This window comes from Cherax quadricarinatus, chromosome 17 (genome assembly GCF_038502225.1).
Source record: "Cherax quadricarinatus isolate ZL_2023a chromosome 17, ASM3850222v1, whole genome shotgun sequence".
NCBI lineage: Eukaryota > Metazoa > Arthropoda > Malacostraca > Decapoda > Parastacidae > Cherax > Cherax quadricarinatus.
Window position 1 is genome coordinate 41968202 of NC_091308.1, and position 26481 is coordinate 41994682.

The following is a 26481-nucleotide window of genomic DNA, read 5'->3' on the forward strand; positions in this document are numbered from 1 at the left end:
AGGTTCTTGGCCTCGAATTATAGACCAATTACCCTAACCTCCATTGTGGGAAAACTGATGGAATAATTGCCGAGGCACATTTCCTGATCAATATATCTCAGCACGGTTTTGCAAAGAAGCGTTCCTACCTAATGAATTTACTATTTTTTTTTTCACTAAGGTATTTGAGGAGGTAACTCATGGTAATGAATATGATATTGTGTATATGGAGTTCAGTAAGGCTTTGACAGAGTTCCACATCGGAAATTGTTGAGGAAAGTAGAGGCACACGTAATACGATAGAAAAAAATCTGGATAGAGGCATGGATGACAGATAAACAATAGAGAATTTCCTTAAATGGGGAGAAATCGAAGTTGGGATGCACCACTCATGGTTTCCTTTAATTTACGATCACCTTTCATCCCTCCCTTCTTGGAAAGTTCCGACGATTCGTTCTTGCTCTTCACTACTAGCTCATTTGTTTGCTGCAAATTTACCATTCCTTGCAACTCTTTACAACTCTTTCATGATCACTTCCAGTATCACTCTCATGCTAATGCAGTGTACACTGCTCGTTTTAAATCTCTCAATGGTGTTTAGTATGCGGCTATTTTTCTTCTGAACGAATCGCTTCAGGTCATTGATTAGAATCGACCGGTATTTTCACGTCGGATTTATGAGAAATTCTCATTGCTATCATCCACATTGTGACCATGACCAACCTCGTCATTCGGACTTACAAAGTGCGTTACAGGCTATCGAGAAATTCGACTTCCTTCATCCCATCACATTTTTAGTAAGCGCAAGGAAGCCGTATTTTCCTGGATCCCTCGACATGCAGATGTTCACTGCAATACACATGAAGGCTCAGCTAATCAGGTATCAATTCAGGATCACAATAAATTGCTTTCTATCAAGCCACGTTTGGTTTGTTGGAAAGCAATTTGGGCTAAGAAAACTTCGCTCTCGTGTTTACGTATTGTATATAAAAAGGACTCGCGGACACTACACGAAGAAGTGATGGGCACCACTCTGTGAGGACTGTCAGGTGGAAGCTTTTTATTTAAAATATCTTGGAAGATTGTCCTGCCTGTAAGAGGATCCACTTCCAACATGTTTTCAACATCTTAGTTTCAACTGAAGCAGCATGTATTTGCCCTATGACAAATCCCAAGTACATTGTATTTATCTGGCCAACTTACAACCAGCAAAAGTCACTGTAAGTTAAACTGAGATAAATATTCGAAGAGAGAAGATATTTGGTGTTTGTGCTACTGCCAGTCATATGTGGCAACTATGTCATTTAGATAAGATACCAGACTTTCCAGATAAATTGTCTGTTTGTACATTAACCTTTTAAATTTGCTTAGTACGTTAATCATACTAAATAAGGCCACTTGATAATTTTACAGGCAACCTTTGATAATGAACACAGATGTTTCTCGCTCTTCCTGATAAAGGAACTTGAAAGTACACTTTTATCTATTCTGGATATATATATATATATATATATATATATATATATATATATATATATATATATATATATATATATATATATATATATATATAATATGAAAAAAGACGACTAGTTTCGCCACCCTGAATCTTTCAAAAACCAATAATGAGCTATTTTAATGACTTCAATAAATCAGCTGAATGAGCTGCATCCTAGTGCGTCTTCATCTCTCTCACCTACAGCAAATAATAACAATGAAACTTTCTCATCGCAATTTTTAGGATACTCTGTGGATTGTGACTCTGAATGGTAAGCATAAGACACAATAGTAGGAATAACAGAGTGAGAGAGAGAGCTTCACGAGAAATCTTACAGGCAAAATTTGCTACTTAGACTGCACTAGTCTAGAGAGACCCATTTAATAACAAGAATTTGATCAGTGAATGAGCTATTTCTCGGTAATTTAATTATTACATCACTGGAATAGTATCAAGGAATCTTGTGTATATATAACTGTGAAGAGATACTGAGTCACACATCAGTAATCTGAACAAAGGCTCGGAAAATAATAGGATAGGGAATGAAGAAACAGGCATGGCTCCCTAATTGGGTTAACTTACCAGCTGACTTGTAATATGACAGTTTCGCGCAAGTGCGGCAAGTTAAGGTATTTTGTGGACATTTTATTATTTGCATGGTACCGTTATTTAATTTAGGTTATTTTGTAATTTTTATCTTGTAAATTGTAATCTAAGTAACATTATCTCATTATTGTAAAGTGTTAATCCTTGAGGTCCAGAGGAATTCATCCTGAATTAAAAAGAGAATCAATGTGTGCTACTTGAGGTGTGATGAAAGTACCCACTGACATGCGTCTATTTATCGACGTATTAAAGCCCCAAAAGTCGAATGCTTTTATCTTCTACCACATCGAAAAATATACTCAATACAAAATAACCCGCACTGAGGTCAGGGATTTCACTATACCTGACATTAGTGTTAAGACTTAAATTTACAAGCAATAACCTGTAGATAATCTAGATAGGAGCAGTCTGCAAAGTGTATCCACGTGGTTAACTGTTAACAAACTTGCCCCTACCGAGACATTATTACGATTTCAAGCCAGTGTCCTCCGGTAGTATGTGGTATATCTGCACAATTACCACAGATCTGCACTCACTAAATTCCATCCCCTGATGCTTTATTTATATGAAAACAGTTAGGGAAGGTAGTGAATGAGAAAGACATGAGTAAGACATGGCCACATGCCGTCTCATTCCCAACTTGTCCCATACTCAAATATGTTCCTTCCGGGAAAACAGGTATTTTTCTTGCTTATTCAGACGTGGGAAAGTTTTACAAATCTCTAGGGAGAACGGGTTTAGAAACACATTAAATACAGGTTAGTTATATGCTCAGTAGTATAAAATGAATTGAGATTTTATTTGTTACCATTTCTGTGTAATATTGTAATGCGACATCCCCTTCTCAGTTCATCATGAACACCTTGACACAGCATACAATAAATGTCTATATATGAACACCGAACTTATTTAATTACTGTTCTAAAGGTGATTGTCTTAAAATGAGAGGTTCTATCTGTTGGTAATATTCTTGCAGGGGGAGGTATCAGATCACCGAGGGAGGACCCGGAGCCCGCAAGACCACTCTGGAGGGTGAGTATATCACAGTATTTATTCAATATTTTCAACATAGTTAAGGATTTTGCTTAGTCTATTTTTTAACACCAAAATATCCAACAATGAGACTGATATGTGCAATGTTAAAACAAGATGACTGGCAATTCCTTTCAGTTGCCATCATGTGAAAGTTGAAAAGAGTAATTTCTCATCAGTGCTCCATTACACTAATAATAACTGGTATGTTTCGTAGTCTTTACGGTGATATTTTTGATTCCAAAATTCCTAAGAATCCAGGTCCTAAGTCTTCACTTTTTTTAGAAGGTAATGGAGGTAGTTTAATGTACCTTTACCACGGCTTTCGTGATTGCGCCTTAGAGAAATGCATTTGGTAATGATCTGTAAGCTTCCACGATCATCTGGATATCTGTGATTATTGGTTCCTTGTATATGTTGCCAGACACTAAGAGATAATCTCTATCATGAGATGAGTCTCCTTCATCGGGAGTACCTTGGATATATACAAAGCATATTACTTGCGAAATACTTGCACGCACTCCACATACATAATTGAACATTTATTAATTCGCTGACACATGCTTCCACGAGAACATCCACGTGTGCACATATTGTATTAGAGATGGTAAGTACATCACCTTTTAATAGTGAAGTATATGACCGACTCTCTCTGAATGACAGGAAATTTCTCACACCATCATTCACGGAACATGAGATTTTTGTATTACTACAGAATGTTGTCAGTAGACACATTTGTTGACTTTTCCACGATTATGGTCTCATTAGGTGGTTGAGAAGTGTAATAATGACAGAAAATGGCCTTTGTTTAGCATCACTAAGTGATTCACTTCCTCAATACTCTTAATCTCGATTACATGGCCTCTGTATTTTTTTAACTTAAGCATTGACTTCTAGTATATCTCCTTTTCTTAAAGTATGCACTCTCTACTGTAGTACTTTCTATAAGAGTGGGCATTATAGATTTATAATTGACTACATGTACAGTTGTGAGTTATTTATTACTGGCAGATAAATCTGAAGTATTCCATTCGGCACCCAGCTTCTGCTACGTCTTCAAGTGCACAATCGTCCAGATAACATTGAATGCCATTTAGAGTTAAGGAAAACAATGCCTTATACTTACTTGATACCTTTGCGAACTAACACCAACGCTGCAGTACTGTTTGGAAGGTAATGGTATGGTAATATAGACCTGATGTGGAAAAACTTTTCCACAGTTGGAGAAAAAATGCTTCCGACACTATCTTCAGGCAGAAGTGATATCTGGCAACTAAGGCATAGTAAACAAAGGAGTAAAGACTGCTTTCATGAATGAATTAACGCAGCTTATAACGACGATGGTGGTTGGTTGAAAAAATTTATGACCGGTAAGTTCTGTGAATCTATTTACAATCAGATTTATGTTCATATATACATTAGGTGGTTTAGATACTGAAGGGCGTATTATAACATGAGTTTATTTTCCTGGTTTTTATTAATATTTTCTCTTAAACTCTGTAGACGTTACAATTTCAAAGGCATACAAATGTGCACTCCAGCCTTTTGAACAACATTCACTAGCACCGACCGACCATGGTAAGAACACACACTGCAGTGTATGTTCTTACCATGGAGTGCAAAAGTTAAAAACATTGGAATTTAGACTCGACTGGCAGTATTTAATGGAGTGATGTCAGACCTAGATGGTGACCCTACTGTTAACACAAAGTGTGGCAGACACCACCTGTCATGTCTATGTTATGGATCGTATGCAAGACAAAATTACCCAGCGTGGGATATTATTGGGACGAGGGAGAGAGGGCCTCCCTCCTACCGACATCTCTCGCCGACTAGGCATACAACGGGACATATGTACATGGTTAACCAGATGAGAAGAGGAAAATAAATTTCAGGAGAGAGCCAGATCAGGACGTCCTAAGAAAACATCAGTAAAACAAGACGAATCTTTGAAGCTGCAGAAGCGAATCCATTCACTAATGCAACAAAAATAAGAAATTAATTTAATTTGAATATGACTAAGGACTGTCAGAAAATGTCTTCATGCTGCTGGAATACATCGTCGAACGTCAGCCGTCAAGGAAAGACTGATAGATAGACACTGTGAGGCTCGTCTACACTTTGCACAACAGAACCTAGACAAGCGAATAGACTTTTGAGTCGCGTTTTATAGACTAATGAAAAACTGTTTATCATTCTTCCTATGGCAAGATATTATGTTGAAGAAGGAATAGGTAGTGCGGGTACTTAATCACCGACCTTCCCATTCATTACTGAAACAAATTTTGAACTGTTAAATCATCAGGCTCGGATCACAAATATCCTAATTCAATTTCACTTCAGTGTAATAACATGTTTTATGCTTTCCAAGAAGATATGACCGTGACATCTATGAAGAGGCAAGTAGTGGCGACGTGACCTGCAACATGTGGAGATGTATTCATCTTCACGGGTTGGGAGAGTTGGTTGAGCCACGGTTTAATGCTGCCCAATATCTAGAAATACTGGAGGTGGTTATGCTTCCCTCTGTTAGGGCTTATGCTCTCCCATTCTCTCATATAATCGTCTTTCTTTGCAATGACCCTGGCATACTGCCGCACAACCCAGGAAGTATCCCAGGGTTGTGCAACAATGATTCCAAGAAGAGAAGAATATTTTCATGGCTATTTAAGGGTTGTGACATGAACCCTATTGGAAAATATATCTGCTAACATCAGGAACATGTGGAAGCCACCAGGATAAAGCTTCACTGCAGGACATTAATAAAGAAACGTTTCGCCAAGAGTGGCTTCTTCAGTTTCAATTCAGAGTCAGGTAGGAATGGAGTTTATTTAGTGGTGAGTCATGAGATGGCTTTATAAATTTTCACCTTCACTATTATAGGTGTCACCGACAAATTGACTAATGTTATACATTCACGTATGTACATATGAGCATAAAGATAGAAGTTGTGGTGTATTGTACTAAGGATGGTGATGATAGTGGAGGTGGTAATGGTGATTGTGGTGGTCGTGGTGGTAATGGTGGTGGTGGCGGTGGTTGTGGTAGTGATCGTATGGATGGTGATTGTGATGATGTATAGATATTCACACATGTATGCTAAACAAATACATATAAAAAAAATTTGCACACATAAATACCTACATACATACATACATACGTACATACATACATTCATACTTATATACATACATACACCTAAGTATGCGGAAGTATACATACATATAAACATATGCACACTCATATAATATATACGTATATATTCATATGCATATATACATATGCACACGTACTTATACATGTATATACACATGCATAAACATGCATCTGCACATGTATACATGCAAAAAATTGCGTTTGTAAACACTCATACACATACATACATACATATATATGTACTCGTATACATAAATACATGAGATGAATAGTTTTGAAAACTGGCAAGTTGAAGAATTGAGACACTTATGCAACATAGGCTGAGGGACTGATTACCTCGCACTCCTCCTCTCCTTATACCTTTCTACTTTGTATTGGACTGATGAAGCAACTATGTGGCGAAACGTTTCTTCAATAAAGATTCCCATATGTTGCATACCTATAAAAATTCATCCTTGCAATCATACACATATGCATACATACATAGTTAATGTTTTACTCTTAGAATTTTCTGACCAACCTCCAATATTTCATTTGTGCGCATTGAGGTAGAGGAGGATGGGCTTATAAAATACGGGGATATTTTTCTAGGAACTCTCAGCGAACTAAATTCTTCTAATCTGGATAATATGAGTGAGCTAGATGTGAGCGGTCGCAAATCGATTACATTTAACACTGACAGTATGTGTAATTTTCTCTGTCCAGATTACATTGTCCTTTGGAGACCTCCAGTCATGTGTTGCCTGGGGTAACGAAGACAGTTATCAATATGACAGTTTTCTAAATAGTATTCAAGCTGCCCAAATAAGATATATTCCGTGGGGAAATATGTCTCATAATCGGTCAATAGGAGACTTCAAGATTAGTTAGAGAAGAAGAAATGAATGTATGGGCGTATCATAAGAGTGGTTTACCTAATGAACCAAAATTCATATGTGCAGAGATGCTGAAAAAGCTAAAAGTGATTTTGAAACTAAGGTTGCAGATAAATCAAAAGCAAATTCTAATTTCTTCCCAAGTACATAGAACAATGATTAGAAAAAAATAATGTTCACTGAAACCTAACTCTGGACAGCTTATTCACGATAAAATAGAAATGTATAAGATTCTGAACAGCTATTTTCAGTCTTCACACATGAAGAAGCAAGTGATATCCAAATAATTATTTTAATAGACCCGAGGAAAACATTATATTATTATTATTTTTATTATTAATACATTGGCCGTTTCCCACCAAGGCAGGGTGGCCCGAAAAGAAAAACTTTCATCATCATTCACTCCATCACTGTCTTGCCAGGGGTATGCTTACACTACAGTTATAAAACTGCAACATTAACACCCCTCTCAGTCAGCCAGTATACCACCCCAAACAGGTAACGAACCTGAGATGTTCAAGTGAACTAATGCAATTCCTGTCTTTAAAATCAGAAGATTAGTCATTACCATCAAATTATCACATCCTGGACCCCGGTAGTTGGCAGATTATTTGAGTCACTTGTGTCCGAAGTAAAATTAAGCTTTCTTGAAGAACATAATTTGATTAATGAGTCTCAACATTGACTTACAAGTGATCATTCATTACTGAAGCATTTGAAGGAGAGGATTATGATAACAAAATATTTGGATTTTATGGAGTACCACACAAACGACTATTAAAGAAAACGACAGCTCATGCAAAAAGGGTAAAAATTGTTATGTATCAAGTTAAGTGTAACCAGTAGAAAGCAGAGAATGTAGTAATATTACTAAGGGGGAAAATCAAAAGTGGCGATCCACAGGGATCGGTTTTAGGCCTATTTGTGTTGGTAATTTATATTAATGGACATCACGAGGGAATAAAAAGTGACTGGTAAAAATTCGCTGATGACACAAAACTTGAGACTCTGAGGTGATTACCAGTAAAGTTCAGGATGTGTTGGACAAAATATTATTGTGGTTCGAAAGGCGATGGATGTAGTTCAGTGTGGGTAAGTGTAAAGTCATAACTGCTTGACCATATAGAATGAGAAAAGGACATGAGAGAGATTGTGTTCATACATAATCAGCTCATATTAGTACATCTTTGTACACCTTAGTAAGATTTTGCAGCTCAGTGTTGACGTCTCTGCCTTATTCACAAAAGCTCCAGTTGACAAAACTATTAATCTTCACAGAGAGAATAACAATAACAGAATTGCCTGTATCCTGCCAAGGTTTAGTGGATCTGGTCGAATTATGCGTACGTTATAACTACTTTAGCTCTGAATGGATTAAATAAAGAGAACTGTTCGGGATAGTAATAGCTTCATTCCTTAGACAGTTTATGGAGGACTTATAGAATGTAGCCGGGTCCTAAATGCCATCTCCAAATCAGTTACTTGGATGCTGAATTTGGATGACAGTTTAATCATCGTACCCAAAAGTCGTGAAGTGCTTAACATCTTCATTTCTATCAGTGCTCTGGAACCAGCTATTAAGTTCACTCTAGAAGAGAAGGTGGTGGTGGTCAGTGCGTCATCGAGAACTGTCTGTCCTAATTTCCACTGGGGTCCTTCGACCCACTCCAGTCGACCAACACCCAGGTACCTACTTTCTTGCTAGATGAACATGGACAGCAGGTGTAATGAAACACGCTCAGTGTTTCCACCCGACCGGAGATTGAACCACGGACACTCAGTGTGTGAGGCGAGAGCCTTGCTCTTGTTTTCCATTCCATATTGAAGGAACAAAAGTTAAACGATCATTTAGAAATAAATAATACGAAGAAACGGGTAAATCACTTACCTCTGACAGCGACGGTAGTCAGGTGACCTCTTAGACAATTTCAAGATATTAAAATAAGCTTAGCATACTTAGACAAGATCTTTCTGAATAATTATCAACAATGGTTATAAATGACCACAATTTTTAAAGGGGTGGACCGGTAAGCCAGCGGAAGGCCTCGGTCAGATGACCAAAAGCTCCAAAGGCGGGTCATCATCTGACTAAGACCCGCGTCAGGAAACATTTGTCCTGTTTCCTGACGAACCTTACCTAACCTAACCTATCTTTCTGAACCCTAAATTGTTAAAATTACACGAAACGGAAGTATAAAATCTACAAATTATGCAAGAGGAATATGACTAGTAGGGTTGACACAAACTGATTTTAGGAGCCCTGAAATAATCTCACCACCAGATGCTGTTAGTGCTAAAACAAATGAGACCTTCAAGAATCAGCAGGATCAATACTGTCCAGCTGGTGGGAAGTAGAGTGCCTGCACTCTGAAGGACGGGTACTGTTGTTGTTCTTCACAGGCTTATTTTAATACCGAGGCCAGAAGACTGTGGCTAAATATCTATTGAATGAGTCATGTGAATCATTACTCTATGGGTCTCCTTACTTGTTGCAAAATGACTAAGGCAATAAAACAGGATTTTATTTATCATAGTCTACTGCTGGCTGTGGCCACTGGCATCCTGTTACAGGTGTTACAACTAGAACATTATATAGATTATTTGATAAGCAAGTCCATCTGAAGACTACAAGACTATCTGGCAAGCCTAGTCCATCTGAAGCCTATAAGACTATCTGGCAAGCCTAGTCCATCTGAAGCCTACAAGACTATCTGGCAAGCCTAGTAGATCTGAAGCCTACAAGACTATCTGGCAAGCCTAGTCCATCTGAAGACTACAAGACTATCTGACAAGCCTAGTCCATCTGAGGACTACAAGACTATCTGACAAGCCTAGTCCATCTGAGGACTACAAGACTATCTGACAAGCTCAGTCCATCTGAAGACTACAAGACTATCTGACAAGCCTAGTCCATCTGAAGACTACAAGACTATCTGACAAGCCTAGTCCATCTGAGGACTACAAGACTATCTGACAAGCCTAGTCCATCTGAGGACTACAAGACTATCTGACAAGCCTAGTCCATCTGAGGACTACAAGACTATCTGACAAGCCTAGTCCATCTGAGGACTACAAGACTATCTGACAAGTCTAGTCCAACTGAGGACTACAAGACTATCTGACAAGCCTAGTCCATCTGAGGACTACAAGACTATCTGACAAGCTCAGTCCATCTGAGGACTACAAGACTATCTGACAAGCCTAGTCCATCTGAGGACTACAAGACTATCTGACAAGCCTAGTCCATCTGAGGACTACAAGACTATCTGACAAGCCTAGTCCATCTGAGGACTACAAGACTATCTGACAAGCCTAGTCCATCTGAGGTATATCATAAGAAGTAATCCTAGACCATGTCTTCCATCCACCTTTACCTCTTATAAAATATCTATGACCGTTTTATTTACTCCCTACCTCTCTCCCTCCCACCCTTCTCTCCCTATCACCCCTCTCTCCCTCCCACCCTTCTCTCCCTCTCACCCCTCTCTCCCTCCCACCCTTCTCTCCCTGTCACCCCTCTCTCCCTCCCACCCTTCTCTCCCTCTCACCCCTCTCTCCCTCCCACCCTTCACTCCCTCTCACCCCTCTCTCCCTCCCACCCTTCTCTCCCTCTCACCCCTCTCTCCCTCCCACCCTTATCTCCCTCTCACCCCTCTCTCCCTCCCACCCTTCTCTCCCTCCAACCCTTCTCTCTCTCCCACCCTTCTCTCCCTCCAACCCTTCTCTCTCTCCCACCCTTCTCTCTCTCCCACCCTTCTCTCCCTCCCACCATTCTCTCTCCCACCATTCCCTCTCCCACAGTTCTCTCCCTCACTACCTCTCTCCATCCCACCCTTCTCTCCGTCCCTACCTCTCTCCCTCCCACCCTTCTCTCTCCCACCCTTCTCTCCCTCCCACCCTTCTCTCCCTCCCACCCTTCTCTCTCTCCCACCCTTCTCTCTCTCCCACCCTTCTCTCTCTCCCACCCTTCTCTCTCTCCCACCCTTCTCTCTCTCCCACCCTTCTCTCCCTCCCACCCTTCTCTCCCTCCCACCCTTCTCTCCCTACCACCCTTCTCTCCCTACCACCCTTCTCTCCCTCCCACCCTTCTCTCTCCCACCCTTCTCTCTCCCTCCCACCCTTCTCTCCCTACCACCCCTCTCTCCCTCCCATCCCTCTCTCCCTCCCACCCTTCTCTCCCTCCCACCCCTCTCTCCCTCCCACCCTTCTCTCCCTCCCACCATTTTCTCCCACCTTTCTCTCCCTCCCTCCCTTCTCTCCCACACACCCCTCTCTCCCACCCTTCTCTCCCTCCCACCCTTCTCTCCCTCTCACCCCTCTCTCCCTCCCACCCTTCTCTCCCTCCCACCCTTTTCTCCCACCCTTCTCTCCCTCCCACCCTTCTCTCCCTCCCACCCTTCTCTCCCACCCTTCTCTCCCTCCCTCCCTTCTCTCCCTCTCACCCCTCTCTCCCTCTCACCCCTCTCTGTCTCCCACCCTTCTCTCCCTCCCACCCTTCTCTCCCTCCCACCCTTCTCTCCCACCCTTTTCTCCCTCCCACCCTTCTCTCCCTCCCACCATTCTCTCCCTCCCACCCTTTTCTCCCTCCCACCCTTATCTCTCCCTCCCACCCTTCTCTCCCTACCACCCCCCTCTCCCTCCCATCCCTCTCTCCCTCCCACCCTTCTCTCCCTCCCACCCCTCTCTCCCTCCCACCCTTCTCTCCCTACCACCCTTTTCTCCCACCTTTCTCTCCCTCCCACCCTTCTCTCCCTCTCACCCCTCTCTCCCACCCTTCTCTCCCTCCCACCCTTCTCTCCCTCTCACCCCTCTCTCCCTCCCACCCTTCTCTCCCTCCCACCCTATTCTCCCACCCTTCTCTCCCTCCCACCCTTCTCTCCCTCCCACCCTTCTCTCCCACCCTTCTCTCCCTCCCTCCCTTCTCTCCCTCTCACCCCTCTCTCCCTCACACCCCTCTCTCTCTCCCACCCTTCTCTCCCACGCTTTTCTCCCTCCCACCCTTCTCTCCCGCCCACCATTCTCTCCCTCCCACCCTTTTCTCCCTCCCACCCTTCTCTCCCTCCCTTCTCTCCCTCTCACCCCTCCCTCCCTCCCACCATTCTCTCCCTCTCACCCCTCTCTCTCTCCCACCCTTTTCTTCCTCCCACCCCTCTCTCCCTCCCTCCCTTCTCTCCCTCTCACCCCTCTCTCATTTCCACCCTTCTCTCCCTCCCACCCTTCTCTCCCTCCCACCATTCTCTCCCTCCCACCCTTCTCTCCCTCCCACCATTTTCCCCCTCCCACCCTTCTCTCCCTCCCTCCTTTCTCTCCTTCTCACCTCTCTCTCTCTCCACCCTTCTCTCCCTCCCATCCTTCTCTCCCTACTATCTTTCTTCCTACCCTCAAACGCCTCTTCTCTCCCTGCCACCCTTCTACTCTCCTTTTCAACCCCTTCTCTCCCAGCCTTCTCTCTCTCCCAGCCCTTTCTCTCCCTCCCACCCCTTTCTCTCCCACCACCTTCTCCCTCCCACCCAGCACCTCTTCTTCCTATCCTTTTTCTCTTCTTTCAACCCCTCCCTCCCTTCTTCTCTCCCTTCCACCCTTCTCTCCCTCCCACCCTTCTCTCCCTCCAACCCTTCTCTCTCTCCCACCCTTCTCTCCCTCCAACCCTTCTCTCTCTCCCACCCTTCTCTCTCTCCCACCCTTCTCTCCCTCCCACCCTTCTCTCTCCCACCATTCCCTCTCCCACAGTTCTCTCCCTCACTACCTCTCTCCATCCCACCCTTCTCTCCGTCCCTACCTCTCTCCCTCCCACCCTTCTCTCTCCCACCCTTCTCTCCCTCCCACCCTTCTCTCCCTACCACCCTTCTCTCTCTCCCACCCTTCTCTCTCTCCCACCCTTCTCTCTCTCCCACCCTTCTCTCCCTCCCACCCTTCTCTCTCTCCCACCCTTCTCTCCCTCCCACCCTTCTCTCCCTCCCACCCTTCTCTCCCTAACACCCTTCTCTCCCTACCACCCTTCTCTCCCTCCCACCTTTCTCTCTCCCACCCTTCTCTCTCCCTCCCACCCTTCTCTCCCTACCACCCCTCTCTCCCTCCCATCCCTCTCTCCCTCCCACCCTTCTCTCCCTCCCACCCCTCTCTCCCTCCCACCCTTCTCTCCCTCCCACCCTTTTCTCCCACCTTTCTCTCCCTCCCTCCCTTCTCTCCCTCTCACCCCTCTCTCCCACCCTTCTCTCCCTCTCACCCCTCTCTCCCTCCCACCCTTCTCTCCCTCCCACCCTTTTCTCCCACCCTTCTCTCCCTCCCACCCTTCTCTCCCTCCCACCCTTCTCTCCCACGCTTCTCTCCCTCTCACCCCTCTCTCCCTCTCACCCCTCTCTGTCTCCCACCCTTCTCTCCCTCCCACCCTTCTCTCCCTCCCACCCTTCTCTCCCACCCTTTTCTCCCTCCCACCCTTTTCTCCCTCCCACCATTCTCTCCCTCCCACCCTTTTCACCCTCCCACCCTTATCTCTCCCTCCCACCCTTCTCTCCCCACCACCCCCCCTCTCCCTCCCATCCCTCTCTCCCTCCCACGCTTCTCTCCCTCCCACCCCTCTCTCCCTCGCACCCGTCTCTCCCTACCACCCTTTTCTCCCACCTTTCTCTACCTCCCTCCCTTCTCTCCCTCTCACCCCTCTCTCCCACCCTTCTCTCCCTCCCTCCCTTCTCTCCCTCTCACCCCTCTCTCCCTCCCACCCTTCTCTCCCTCCCACCCTTTTCTCCCACCCTTCTCTCCCTCCCACCCTTCTCTCCCTCCCACCCTTCTCTCCCACCCTTCTCTCCTCCCTCCCTTCTCTCCCTCTCACCCCTCTCTCCCTCTCACCCCTCTCTCTCTCCCACCCTTCTCTCCCACGCTTTTCTCCCTCCCACCCTTCTCTCCCGCCCACCATTCTCTCCCTCCCACCCTTTTCTCCCTCCCACCCTTCTCTCCCTCCCTTCTCTCCCTCTCACCCCTCCCTCCCTCCCACCATTCTCTCCCTCCCACCCTTCTCTCCCTCCCACCCTTTTCTTCCTCCCACCCCTCTCTCCCTCCCTCCCTTCTCTCCCTCTCACCCCTCTCTCATGTCCACCCTTCTCTCCCTCCCACCATTCTCTCCCTCCCACCATTCTCTCCCTCCCACCCTTCTCTCCCACCCTTTTCTCCCTCCCACCCTTTTCTCCCTCCCACCATTCTCTCCCTCCCACCCTTTTCTCCCTCCCACCCTTATCTCTCCCTCCCACCCTTCTCTCCCCACCACCCCCCCTCTCCCTCCCATCCCTCTCTCCCTCCCACCCTTCTCTCCCTCCCACCCCTCTCTCCCTCCCACCCTTCTCTCCCTACCACCCTTTTCTCCCACCTTTCTCTCCCTCCCTCCCTTCTCTCCCTCTCACCCCTCTCTCCCACCCTTCTCTCCCTCCCTCCCTTCTCTCCCTCTCACCCCTCTCTCCCTCCCACCCTTCTCTCCCTCCCACCCTTTTCTCCCACCTTCTCTCCCTCCCACCCTTCTCTCCCTCCCACCCTTCTCTCCCACCCTTCTCTCCCTCCCTCCCTTCTCTCCCTCTCACCCCTCTCTCCCTCTCACCCCTCTCTCTCTCCCACCCTTCTCTCCCACGCTTTTCTCCCTCCCACCCTTCTCTCCCGCCCACCATTCTCTCCCTCCCACCCTTTTCTCCCTCCCACCCTTCTCTCCCTCCCTTCTCTCCCTCTCACCCCTCCCTCCCTCCCACCATTCTCTCCCTCCCACCCTTCTCTCCCTCCCACCCTTTTCTTCCTCCCACCCCTCTCTCCCTCCCTCCCTTCTCTCCCTCTCACCCCTCTCTCATTTCCACCCTTCTCTCCCTCCCACCATTCTCTCCCTCCCACCATTCTCTCCCTCCCACCCTTCTCTCCCTCCCACCATTTTCCCCCTCCCACCCTTCTCTCCCTCCCTCCTTTCTCTCCTTCTCACCTCTCTCTCTCTCCACCCTTCTCTCCCTCCCATCCTTCTCTCCCTACTATCTTTCTTCCTACCCTCAAACGCCTCTTCTCTCCCTGCCACCCTTCTTCTCTCCTTTTCAACCCCTTCTCTCCCAGCCTTCTCTCTCTCCCAGCCCTTTCTCTCCCTCCCACCCCTTTCTCTCCCACCACCTTCTCCCTCCCACTCAGCACCTCTTCTTCCTATCCTTTTTCTCTTCTTTCAACCCCTCCCTTCCTTCTTCTCTCCCTCCCACCCTTCTTTCCCACCCTTTTCTCCCTCCCACCCTTCTCTCCCTCCCACCATTCTCTACCTCCCACCCTTTTCTCCCTCCCACCCTTATCTCTCCCTCCCACCCTTCTCTCCCTACCACCCCTCTCTCCCTCCCATCCCTCTCTCCCTCCCACCCTTTTCTCCCTCCCACCCCTCTCTCCCTCCCACCCTTCTCTCCCTCCCACTCTTTTCTCCCACCTTTCTCTCCCTCCCTCCCTTCTCTCCCTCTCACCCCTCTCTCATTTCCACCCTTCTCTCCCTCCCACCCTTCTCTCCCTCTCACCCCTCTCTCCCTCCCACCCTTCTCTCCCTCCCACCCTTTTCTCCCACCCTTCTCTCCCTCCCACCCTTCTCTCCCTCTCACCCTTCTCTCCCACCCTTCTCTCCCTCGCTCCCTTCTCTCCCTCTCACCCCTCTCTCCCTCTCACCTCTCTCTCTCTCCCTCCCTTCTCTCCCACCCTTTTCTCCCTCCCACCCATCTCTCCCTCCCACCATTCTCTCCCTTCCACCCTTTTCTCCCTCCTACCCTTCTCTCCCTCCCTTCTCTCCCTCTCACCCCTCCCTCCCTCCCACCATTCTCTCCCTCCCACCCTTCTCTCCCTCCCACCCTTTTCTTCCTCCCACCCCTCTCTCCCTCCCTCACTTCTCTCCCTCTCACCCCTCTCTCATTTCCACCCTTCTCTCCCTCCCACCCTTCTCTCCCTCCCACCATTCTCTCCCTCCCATCCTTCTCTCCCTCCCACCATTTTCTCCCTCCCACCATTTTCTCCCTCCCACCCTTCTCTCCCTCCCTCCTTTCTCTCCTTCTCACCTCTCTCTCTCTCTCCACCTTTCTCTCCCTCCCATCCTTCTCTCCCTCCTATCTTTTTTCCCACCCTCAAACCCCTCTTCTCTCCCTGCCACCCTTCTACTCTCCTTTTCAACCCCTTCTCTCCCAGCCTTCTCTCTCTCCCAGCCCTTTCTCTCCCTCCCACCCCTTTCTCTCCCACCACCTTCTCCCTCCCACCCAGCACCTCTTCTTCCTATCCTTTTTCTCTCCTTTCCACCCCTCCCTCCCTTCTTCTCTCCCTCCCACCTTTCTCTCCCTCCAACCCTTCTCTCCGTCCCACCCTTCTCTCCCTCCAACCCTTCTCTCCCTCCCACCATTCTTCCCTTTCTCCCACTCTCCTTCTCTCTCTCCCACTCTCCTTCTCTCCCTCCCTCACAAACTTCACGGAGGTAGTGTCGCCACAGAACAAAAATGAACATCGACAGAGAAGTCAATATTCTAGTACAGATGAGCGAGACTGAATATTTCATCACTGGCAACCGATAATAATCAATTGCAGGGTAGGGGGGGGGGGTAGGGGAGCTAGCTGTGCCAAGGGGTAAAAAGGAAAGATGTAATAAAGCGAGGACCTAAACTTGCATAATAAAGGTAGGGACTAAGGACGGAATTACATAGGTAGGAGCAAAATACGTAATAATTAAGTCATAAACCAGTGGGGGAATAATGGAGAATATGGTATACAAGGTAATGACAATAATGTAAACATTGCAACACTGGAGGTGCCGGTGCAGCAAGGGGAAGGAAATAGGTGGATATAATTCGTATCTATGACAAACACGAGTTACGGCCACTTCCCACGCCAGCCAGGCGCGAGTTACTGCTTATCGAGGTCAGGACTCATTAATTCTACGGTGCGAGGCTGCCATATTTAATTACATACGTGTATGAATCATTAAAACTTTTATGATTCTCTCTGAGTGGCCCAGTAAATTACGCTCTCTGAGTGAACCAGTAAAACAAGCTCTCTGAAAAGTTTAGGAAGTGAAGCTGTTTGAGTGATTCAGTAAGTTCAGCTCTCTGAGTGAACTAGAAATAGTTCATTCGAAGTGCCTAACTTTCTTGGCCATTAAAAGAGCTTCGCTTACTAAACTTTTCAAAACTTTGACTTACCGGTTCACTTAGAGTGCTTAACTTACTGGGGCACTCATAGAGCTTTCTGTGGAAAATATTGTATATTTTCCGAAAATACAGTGTATTTTGTATGTAAATTAACGGAATATGTTGTAAGTAATAAAATTTAATTTGTAAATAAGTAAAGAACCAGTGAAATTGGCGAGCGTCGCTGGGGAAGGAGAAACGCCATTGTTTTGAACTGGGCTGAAGGTACGCGAGTGAAATGTGCATGAATTTTCGTCGCTCAAGAGGTTATACTGTGTTTAAAACCTCTCAAACAGAAGCCGAAATTGTTGGATTTGCAGTCCTGCATAACGTGAACATTAGGCGAGTGAACAAGACAGTCAAGGTCCCCAGCTAAGTCGATGTCTATTTATGTTGAAATTCTGGCCAGTATTTTCTTCATAATTTAGGCAGGGAGTTTTGTGTATGACACACCAAGTAATCTCCAGACTAATTGGTGAGTGGTATTAAGATAAATTCTCCTTCAATGTATATGTATTCATTTGTTTAAATTTAATGTACAGTCCACATATTTATATTAATATTTTACCAGAATTCCTGGTGATGTATATTTCATTTGAAATTAATATAGGTCCAGAGTGACTTGTGGAGAGATAGATTGTAGTAGGTATCGAAGAGGGACATTTTTTGCGACCCAAGTGTCCTAAAATTCCTACTTGTCTCTGTAACCTTGATAAAGAATAATTATCTTTGTTACCATTTACTGGTATGTATCTAATGAGATTCATCCAGATAAATTTGAATTTTCCATACTTTCTAAACTTTTCGAAAGCCTGATATAATGGCTCATTCATAGAGCTTACTGGGCCACTCAGAGAAGTTTATACACAGCCCCCCAAGACATGCTTTTACATATGTTCAGTTAAGTGAGAGCAAAGAGGGGCAGAAATACAAGCTCTTTGAATGAAAAAGACCATCGATCAACGCTCTACAGTTAGACAAGCCTACTGAGCGGCCGAGAAAACCAAGATATCTAATTCGCAAAATGAGATAAGCTCTTTTAAAAGGCCAGTGTTAAAGTGTCTGAATGTTCCAGCAAGTCAGACTTGGTTAATGGTCTGATACGTAACCTTGTAAGTCGGGATAAGGTTCCTGCGTGGTCAAGTGGCTTAGGCTATATTCTCTGATGGCTCAATTAGGTAAAGTTAATCTCTCTCAATGACACAGTAGTTCATGTTAAGCTGTCTGATTGCCCCAGTCAGAGAGATTAGCAGAAACTAAGCTTTTTCATTAGCCATACAATTTTAAATTAGCTTTCCGAGTGGTCTAGTAAGCAAGCTAAATGTCTCCCAATAGACGTAGTAGTTAAGGAATTAATTCTGAGTTACTTGTATATCAAACTAAGCTCTCTGAGTGGCCAGTAAGTACACTAAGGTTTCTGAGTGGCCAGAAAGTCGTGCTATACTCTCTGAGTGGCCCAGTAAGAAAGGTAAAGCTCTCATAATGGTTCAGTAAGTTACACTAGAGTCAATAAGTGGCCCAGTAAGGCAAAGCTCTCTGAGTGGTCCAGTAAGTCAAGCTATGCTCTCTTAGTGGCCCAGTAAGCCAGGTTAAGCTCTGAGTGGTCCAGTAAATCATGTTATGCTCTCTGAGTTCACCAGTAAGTTAGGCTAAGCTCTTTGAGTGGCCCCAGCAAGCTCTCCAATTGCTCCGAGTTGTCTCTTAAATCACGCTAAGTTCTCTAAGTGGTCCACTAAGTTAAGCTCTCTGAGTGCTCCAGTAAGTCACATTACGCTCTCTAAATTGTCCAGTATCACACACTAAGCTTCTAAATGGTCCAATATTTCAAGCTGAGTGGTCCAGTAAGTCACAGTAAGCTCTCTGAGTGCTCCAGTAAGTCACAGTAAGCTCTCTGAGTGCTCCAGTAAGTCACAATCTGCTCTCTGAGTGGCCTAGCATGTCACAATAAGCTCTCTGAGTGGTCCTGTAAAGTCATATGTTTTAAGTTATTTTTAAAAGCGCAGTTTTTGTATGATGGCGAACGTCACTTATAATGACGTGTGTGTAGCGTGTTTGCTGCCACACTGGTATGACCATATATACCTTCTGTGTACACAAACATACACTCAACACACACACACACACACACACACACACACACACACACACACACACACACACACACACACACACCATGAACCACGAACAGGTGAGTACATTAAACACACACATACTCTCTCTCTCTCTCTCTCTCTCTCTCTCTCTCTCTCTCTCTCTCTCTCTCTCACACACACACACACACACACACATACACAGGCCAGGAGCTATAACTCGACCTCAGCAACCACAAATAGCTGAGTACACACACACATACACACTAAATACCCAAATAACTGCTGCAGCATATATGCGACTAGCAAACCTAAGAACAGCATTCCAACATCTCAGTAAGGAGTCGTTCCGGACCCTGTATACAGTGTACGTCAGGCCCATATTGGAGTATGCAGCTCCAGTTTGAAACCCACACCTGGCCAAGCACATCACGAAACTAAAGAAAGTGGAAAGATTTAGCGTATACTCATGGCACCCCTGCTTTTCATTGTTGATATGTTGCACCGCCTACCGAGTCTTTTGCTTTCCTAAGGAGTGATTTCCATGCGCAGATTTGGGACTAGTTCTTCTAGGATTTTCCAGAAGTAAATTACGATGAATTTTTCTCGTCTACGACACAAGGAGCAGAGGTCAAGGGACTTCAGACGGGTCCAGTGACTGAGGTACTTGACTGTACTTATATGCGCAGTGAAAGTTCTCTGTATATTCTCCAGATCTGCAGTTTAGCCTACCTATAATCCAGCCTTGGGAAATCAAATGAATTAAAGAGGAATATCACTGATATAGAGTTATGTCAGAAATTCTGCAGTTTTTGACAATTTTTGAGTGTCGACCATAAAAAGTTCGTTCAAATTGCCTACCCTAGTCTGATTGACGGCTCGCTAAACACTGAGTCGTATTGAGACTTCAGTATTTCACTCATTTCTCTGCTGTCATCAGTTTGTCTCACCTCTTTTAAGCAAGGACCCAATGTTGGCTGTATTTTTTTGCCCTAGATTTGGACTATTAAGGAAAATATTTTGGATTTCTTTCATTTTAATTTATTGCTTTAAGTTCTTTGTTTCTCATGGATCATGTGTGATTCTTTGTCTTCGCCTGTAGATGGGGCGTCTGTCTAGAGTTTATCTTTCTAGGCATTGGCTCTGATCCATGTTGTTTAAGATATCCTCCCGGCACGTTTCATGAAGGACATGGTTAATTTCATCTCACTGGATGTTCTTATTTTTGAAGTTGAATTTGCTGCTGTTTACTTGGATCCTTGTGCATATAAGTCGATTAGGTTGTGATCCGAATTAATTGCCTTTGATATTGATATATTTCGTACCGGATCGTCATTATTAGTGAAAATAAGGTCAAGTGTATTTTCCAGTCTTGTGGGCTCCAATATTTTCTGGTTTGAGATGAATTTGTTGCAGAGATTCATTTGAAATCATCAAACAAGATATTTGGAGCTGGGGTTGGAAGATTTTTCAGACAGTACTCAAGTTTCAGTAGGTAATCCTGGAATTGTTGGGAAGTTGCATCTGGAGGTTTCCATGCAATCACAATCACTAAGTTTTCCTTCTCAATCTTTACTGCCAAAACTTAAGCTACATCATTTGTGGTGTTTAGTAATTCTGAGAAAATGCGCCACTCCGTGACATATAGGCCAACCCTCCTTGTTGTCTGTTTTTTTTCTGTTGTATCTAGATAAGTAGTAACCAGGTGTCCATGTGGGTCTCTGTGATATCCACAAACATTGCATTTTTCTCTGTAAGGAGTCCACTGATAAAAGGTATTTTCTTATTGGTTGGCATTACATCCTTTATATCTGTAAATGTGAATAATGTATTGCTTGTTTGTTACGGTCTTTATTTATTGGCACTAATATCTGTTATTCTGGAATGGGAGCAACTGACTATGGTTCCATTCCAATAAGGCTCCGAGGTGATGAAGTATTTTTGTAATTTTTCTACCATGATTTGTTTCTCAGGGTTTGTGGAATCTATGGAGTAGCACATTTCAGGGTGAAAAAGCTTACAGGAAAAAGAATGACACATCCCTTGGGTCATGAGGTCGTGACATTTTTCTGTTAAAAGTTGCGCGTCCCATTTGTTTTTCCAAGTATTCCAAGCCTACTGATACTTCGAGCATATATTTTGCACATATTTGTTTTCTGTTGGCTAGGATTTGTAAGAGCTGGATTTCTTACGTGCAGTTTTTGGATCCGAACCCACGCTATCTTCGGCACCTGTACCACCATCAGTACCACCACCCGCTGTTTCTAGAAATGTACCAACACCATTCCCCGAGGCATGATCCGTACTTTTGACACCGCTAGCTGAAGCATTATTTTGTATTTCTAAATCTTGGGTTTCTAAATTTGTACCCGTTTCTTTAGAAATACTAAGACTAGTATCTCTAGCTGACGCACTGTCTCGCATTTCTAGATCTTTACAAACACTGTTTCGAAGACAGTACCTGGGCTGACAGCACCAGGGCTGACAGCACCAACTGAAGCACTATTTTGAACCACTACGTTTGCCCTGCTGGTGGTGCTCTGTACATGTATTTCATTCCCTTGTATGATACTGTGCAGTTGCATCCCTTGCACACCCTCATTATGTTATGCATCTACTTGTTATGTTGTATGAGAGTATTTCTGGCCGCACTGTGTTCTTTCACGATGCTCTTTCTATGACCTCTCTTAATTATTCGCTTTCCTTCACATGTAACTGCTAATATCTCCAAAATAACATTTTCTTAGTGTTTCTATCGTTTACTACGTCTGTAATATGTTCCCGCCGTCTTCTCTCTTACAGACACAAAAATACTCACCTGATTTAATATTGCTGGCAGAGATTGACGCATGAATCATGACACAACTCTGAGCATAGATAGCATTGTACTCCACACATATTTAGCTTAAAGCATTGTTACTATGTCAACATAGTTTAATCATAATTGATATCATTCCAGTGATGGTTATAGTGTGACTTTTAATTGCAATTTAACTTCCTTCCCCTGAAAAAATATCGTAACAACTTCTCGCCACTTGAATTAATCCGGTAACCATCTGTGTACATGTGTTGTGGGTGTTCCCTCTACACTGTGCACAGCACTATACAGCAGGTACCTACGCTCCTATACTCCTTCACCAACACATATATATTTTTATATATATTTGAAATATTCCCTAGGCAGGCTAGACGCTAAAACAATGTAACTAAAAATTGAAGGTGATTTGCATGGTGTACTGGAGATCACTTTCAACTCGGTTTGTTTACTTACTCTGGTTGTTGAGGGATAAAGCTAGGTGCAGGACCATCACTACGCTACACTAATTCACTCGTCATTGTTCCACTACACCATACACTATGCTATCACTGTGGTTATAAGCACTATTGTTATACACGCACTAACACTCGCACGCACACAAATCGGCGGGAGTAACAGCCTCACACAGTGCTCATGAATTTTAGTGCTTTCTGGTCTATCCAAGGTTATTGGATGGATTATCGAAAGTGTCAGGGTCAGTGAGTAACCTGAGAAGCGAAATACAAACTGCCCTAAATCAGAAAAGGGAGGTGAGGGTTACAATTTATATAAAATGATTTGAAAGTGAAATCAGTACCAGAAGAGGGAGGCAGGAGGCCTAGTGCTGGGTATTGATGGTTCTTCCACAAGCCAACAAAACTGCAAATTCAACTGCAAGTTATGGATAGATGAGTTAGTAAATAATTAAAGAGTCCATAAAGTGAGGGGAAAGAAATGGACAAAATATATAATGAAATAAAGAAGCCAAGGGGAAAATAACTAGCAGTTATTCCTGGAATTTCTGATGTTTTCCTGAAACAAATGTGACCATAATAAAGATTAAACTGTTCATCTTGTCAGTAAAGTTCATGTCTTGGTACTGCGAGATGATAGTATATTAGATAAAACATAGAAAGCTTGAGCACAGAGGGTTGCATGCAAAGAGTATGTAATCTTTATTCGGAGCATAGGCTGCCGCACCAACCAGCGAACCAGATGCTAAGGATCTGACTATCCAACGGGGCCCCATCGACAGATCAGTATCTAGGTTCACCCAGTGAGAATGTGGATCTAGCAATTGTGAAGGTGACGTGGTTACCACTCACGTTTTCACGCTTGTCATTTCCATTCTAGAGCTGGTTGAAGCACTGTGGTCTGCTTTCTCTTGGCTGCTATTACTATGGCGTGCACTAATACCTATTGTTGTACATAGTGTAAATAGTGTACATACTGCTGTTTATACTTGGTGAAGGATAATATAATTCAAAGTTTTTCTGTTGTGTTTATTTTGCTCCCTTTACACCCAGGATTACAGTATTTTGAGAACCTGAGTTATAATAAGGATAGTGCGGTATGACATCTGAGTCGTTACCCAGGCCTTATGCGGCCAGACATCGCTGCCAGTCGTCGTAAGTGACAGGGTGTGACCCCAAGACAGATAGTAAAGTGCAAATCTAGTACTGTAATTGAAGCACTGTCAATGGGATTAAAATAAATATAGTGAAGAAACGGAAGTGGAACCAGGACGTCAGGAGTACTGCACAAGGAATAAGCTAATAGTCGCTCAATAACGAGTAGTAACTGGAACTTATAATCAGAAGTCAGGGCGGGTAGTCTGGTGTGTCTATTATACTAGTGCCACTAGGAAGTACAATAAATAGAGAAGGTAACATTGTACTAGTGAACATAGCTCTCAATTAAATACAAATTAGGATTATAGAGGAATGGTTCAGAGTTGATAAATTAGACACATGTGCAATACTTGGGAATCTTTAATGTGGAAACGTTTCGCCACACAGTGGCTTCATCAGTCCATACAAAGGAGAATGCTGAAGAACAGGAGTTTGAGGTAATCAGTCCCTCAGCCTTGATTCGATGTAGTCAGTACATCAATCTTGAAAAGTGTACTTTTCAAGATTGATGGACTGACTACATCAGTCCCTCAAGGCTGAGGGACTGATTGCCTCAAACTCCTTCTGTTCTTCACCATTCTCCTTTGTATGGACTGATGAAGCCACTGTGTGGCGAAACGTTTCCTCATTAAAGATACCCCAGTGTTGCACATGTGTCTAATTTACACTAATTAGGATTACAAAAAATGAGTCTATGGGGCAGAGTCTGCTAGGCTACACTAACACTACACCCACACAAAAGCATGTAAATACACACGATTGACTCACGAAATAATAACGACACGATTGCAAACAAGCCCTACCATGGGAGGGGATAGAACCCGCGATCAGAGTGCCATAAAACCCCAGACCGACGCGCTAGCCACTGCGCCAGCTGGCTACAATAAGATTCATCCAACTAGGTATATTTATACACCATAGGAAGGTTAGCACAGGCACCACTGTGACCACAAATGCAAGTTTTTATAGATGAATCTCCCGTGTCGGTCTGGAGTTTTATGACTCTGGTCGCGGGTTCAATCCCAGCCTGTGGTACGTTTGTTTACACACGATTGTACGTACTCACACACGCACATGAACCGTTGACACTCGTTATAAACACTAATCACAAACCTTCCATACACTTCTCTCACATAGTACACTCCCTCACTCACATTCTCACACTCTCCTCAACTCACACTCCCTCTCTTACACTCACTCTCACACTCTCCCACATTTGCACTCTCCTTCACTCACATTCTCACTCACACTGTCCCTCACACTCTCCCCAATCACACATGCTCTCTCTCTCTCTCTCTCTCTCTCTCTCTCTCTCTCTCTCTCTCTCTCTCTCTCTCTCTCTCATTCTCACTCACACCCTCTCACTCAAACTGTTTCACTCACACCGTTTCAATCTCACTCACACCCATCGTCTACCAAACACACTCCATCACGCTATCCCTCATTCACACTATCCCTCACTCACTATCCCACACTCACACTCTGCCACACTCACACTATCCCTCACTCACTATCCCACACTCACACTCTGCCACACTCACACTATCCCACACTCACACTATCCCACACTCGCACTATCCCACACTCACACTATCACACACTCACACAATCCCACACTCACACAATCCCACACTCACACTATCCCTCACTCACAATATCCCTCAATCACACTATCCCTCACTCACACAAGAGGATGAACCAACAAGATTGGATCTTGTGTTCACCCTGGGCAGTTCAGACATAGAGGACATCACATATGAGAGTCCCCTAGGAGCTAGTGACCACATGGTTCTGTGCTTTGAATACATAGTAGAGTTGCAAGTGGAGAGAGTAACATTAGTTGAATGGGAAAAGCCTGACTATAAAAGAGGGGACTACATAGGGTTGAGGAACTTCCTGCAGGAGGTTCCGGGGAACAGAGAACTGGCAGGAAAGCCAGTAAATGAAATGATGGAATATGTAACAACAAAATGCAAGGAGGCAGTGGAAAGGTTTATTCCCTAGGGCAACAGAAACAATGGGAAGACCAGAACGAGTCCCTGGTTTACCCGACGGTGTACGGAGGCAAAAACAAAGTGCAATAGAAAATAGAAAAAGTACAGAAGGCAGAGAACACATGAAAATAGGGAGATCAGTCGCAGAGCCAGGAACGAGTATGCACAGGTAAGGAGGGAGGCCCAGAGACAGTATGAAAATAATATAGCATCGAAAATCAAGACTGACCCGAAACTGTTGTCTTCCTCCTGATGTGGCTATACAACAGTCAAAGACCAGGTGATCAGACTGAGGACAGAAGGTGGAGAACTCACAAGAAATGATCAGGAGGTATGTGAGGAGCTAAACAGGAGATTTAAGGAAGTTTTTACAGTAGAGACAGGAAAGGCTCTGGGAAGACAGCACAGAAGGGAACATCAAGAGGGAATATACCAACAAGTGTTGGATGACATACGAACAACCGAGGAGGAAGTGCAGAAGCTGCTAAGTGACCCTGATACCTCAAAGGCGATGGGACCGGACTACATCTCCCCATGGGTCCTTAGAGAAGGAGCAGAGATGCTGTGCGTGCCCCTAACCACAACCTTCAACACATCCCTTGAAACTGGGCAACTACCTGAGAAATGGAAGATAGCAAATGTAGTCCCCATATTTAAGAAAGTAAA

The 26481-nt window shown here is 44.5% G+C and overlaps 1 protein-coding gene across 1 annotated transcript in view; it reads left to right on the forward strand.

The window, feature by feature from the left end:
- The window catches only part of LOC128686290 (protein tyrosine phosphatase domain-containing protein 1-like), a 494075-nt gene that overhangs the window by 137501 nt on the left and 330093 nt on the right, over positions 1-26481 (forward strand). Inside the window, exon 2 of the mRNA XM_070085962.1 lies at positions 3060-3115. The gene's annotated coding sequence lies outside the window, so the exon portion shown is untranslated. The remainder of the gene's footprint in view (positions 1-3059; positions 3116-26481) is intronic.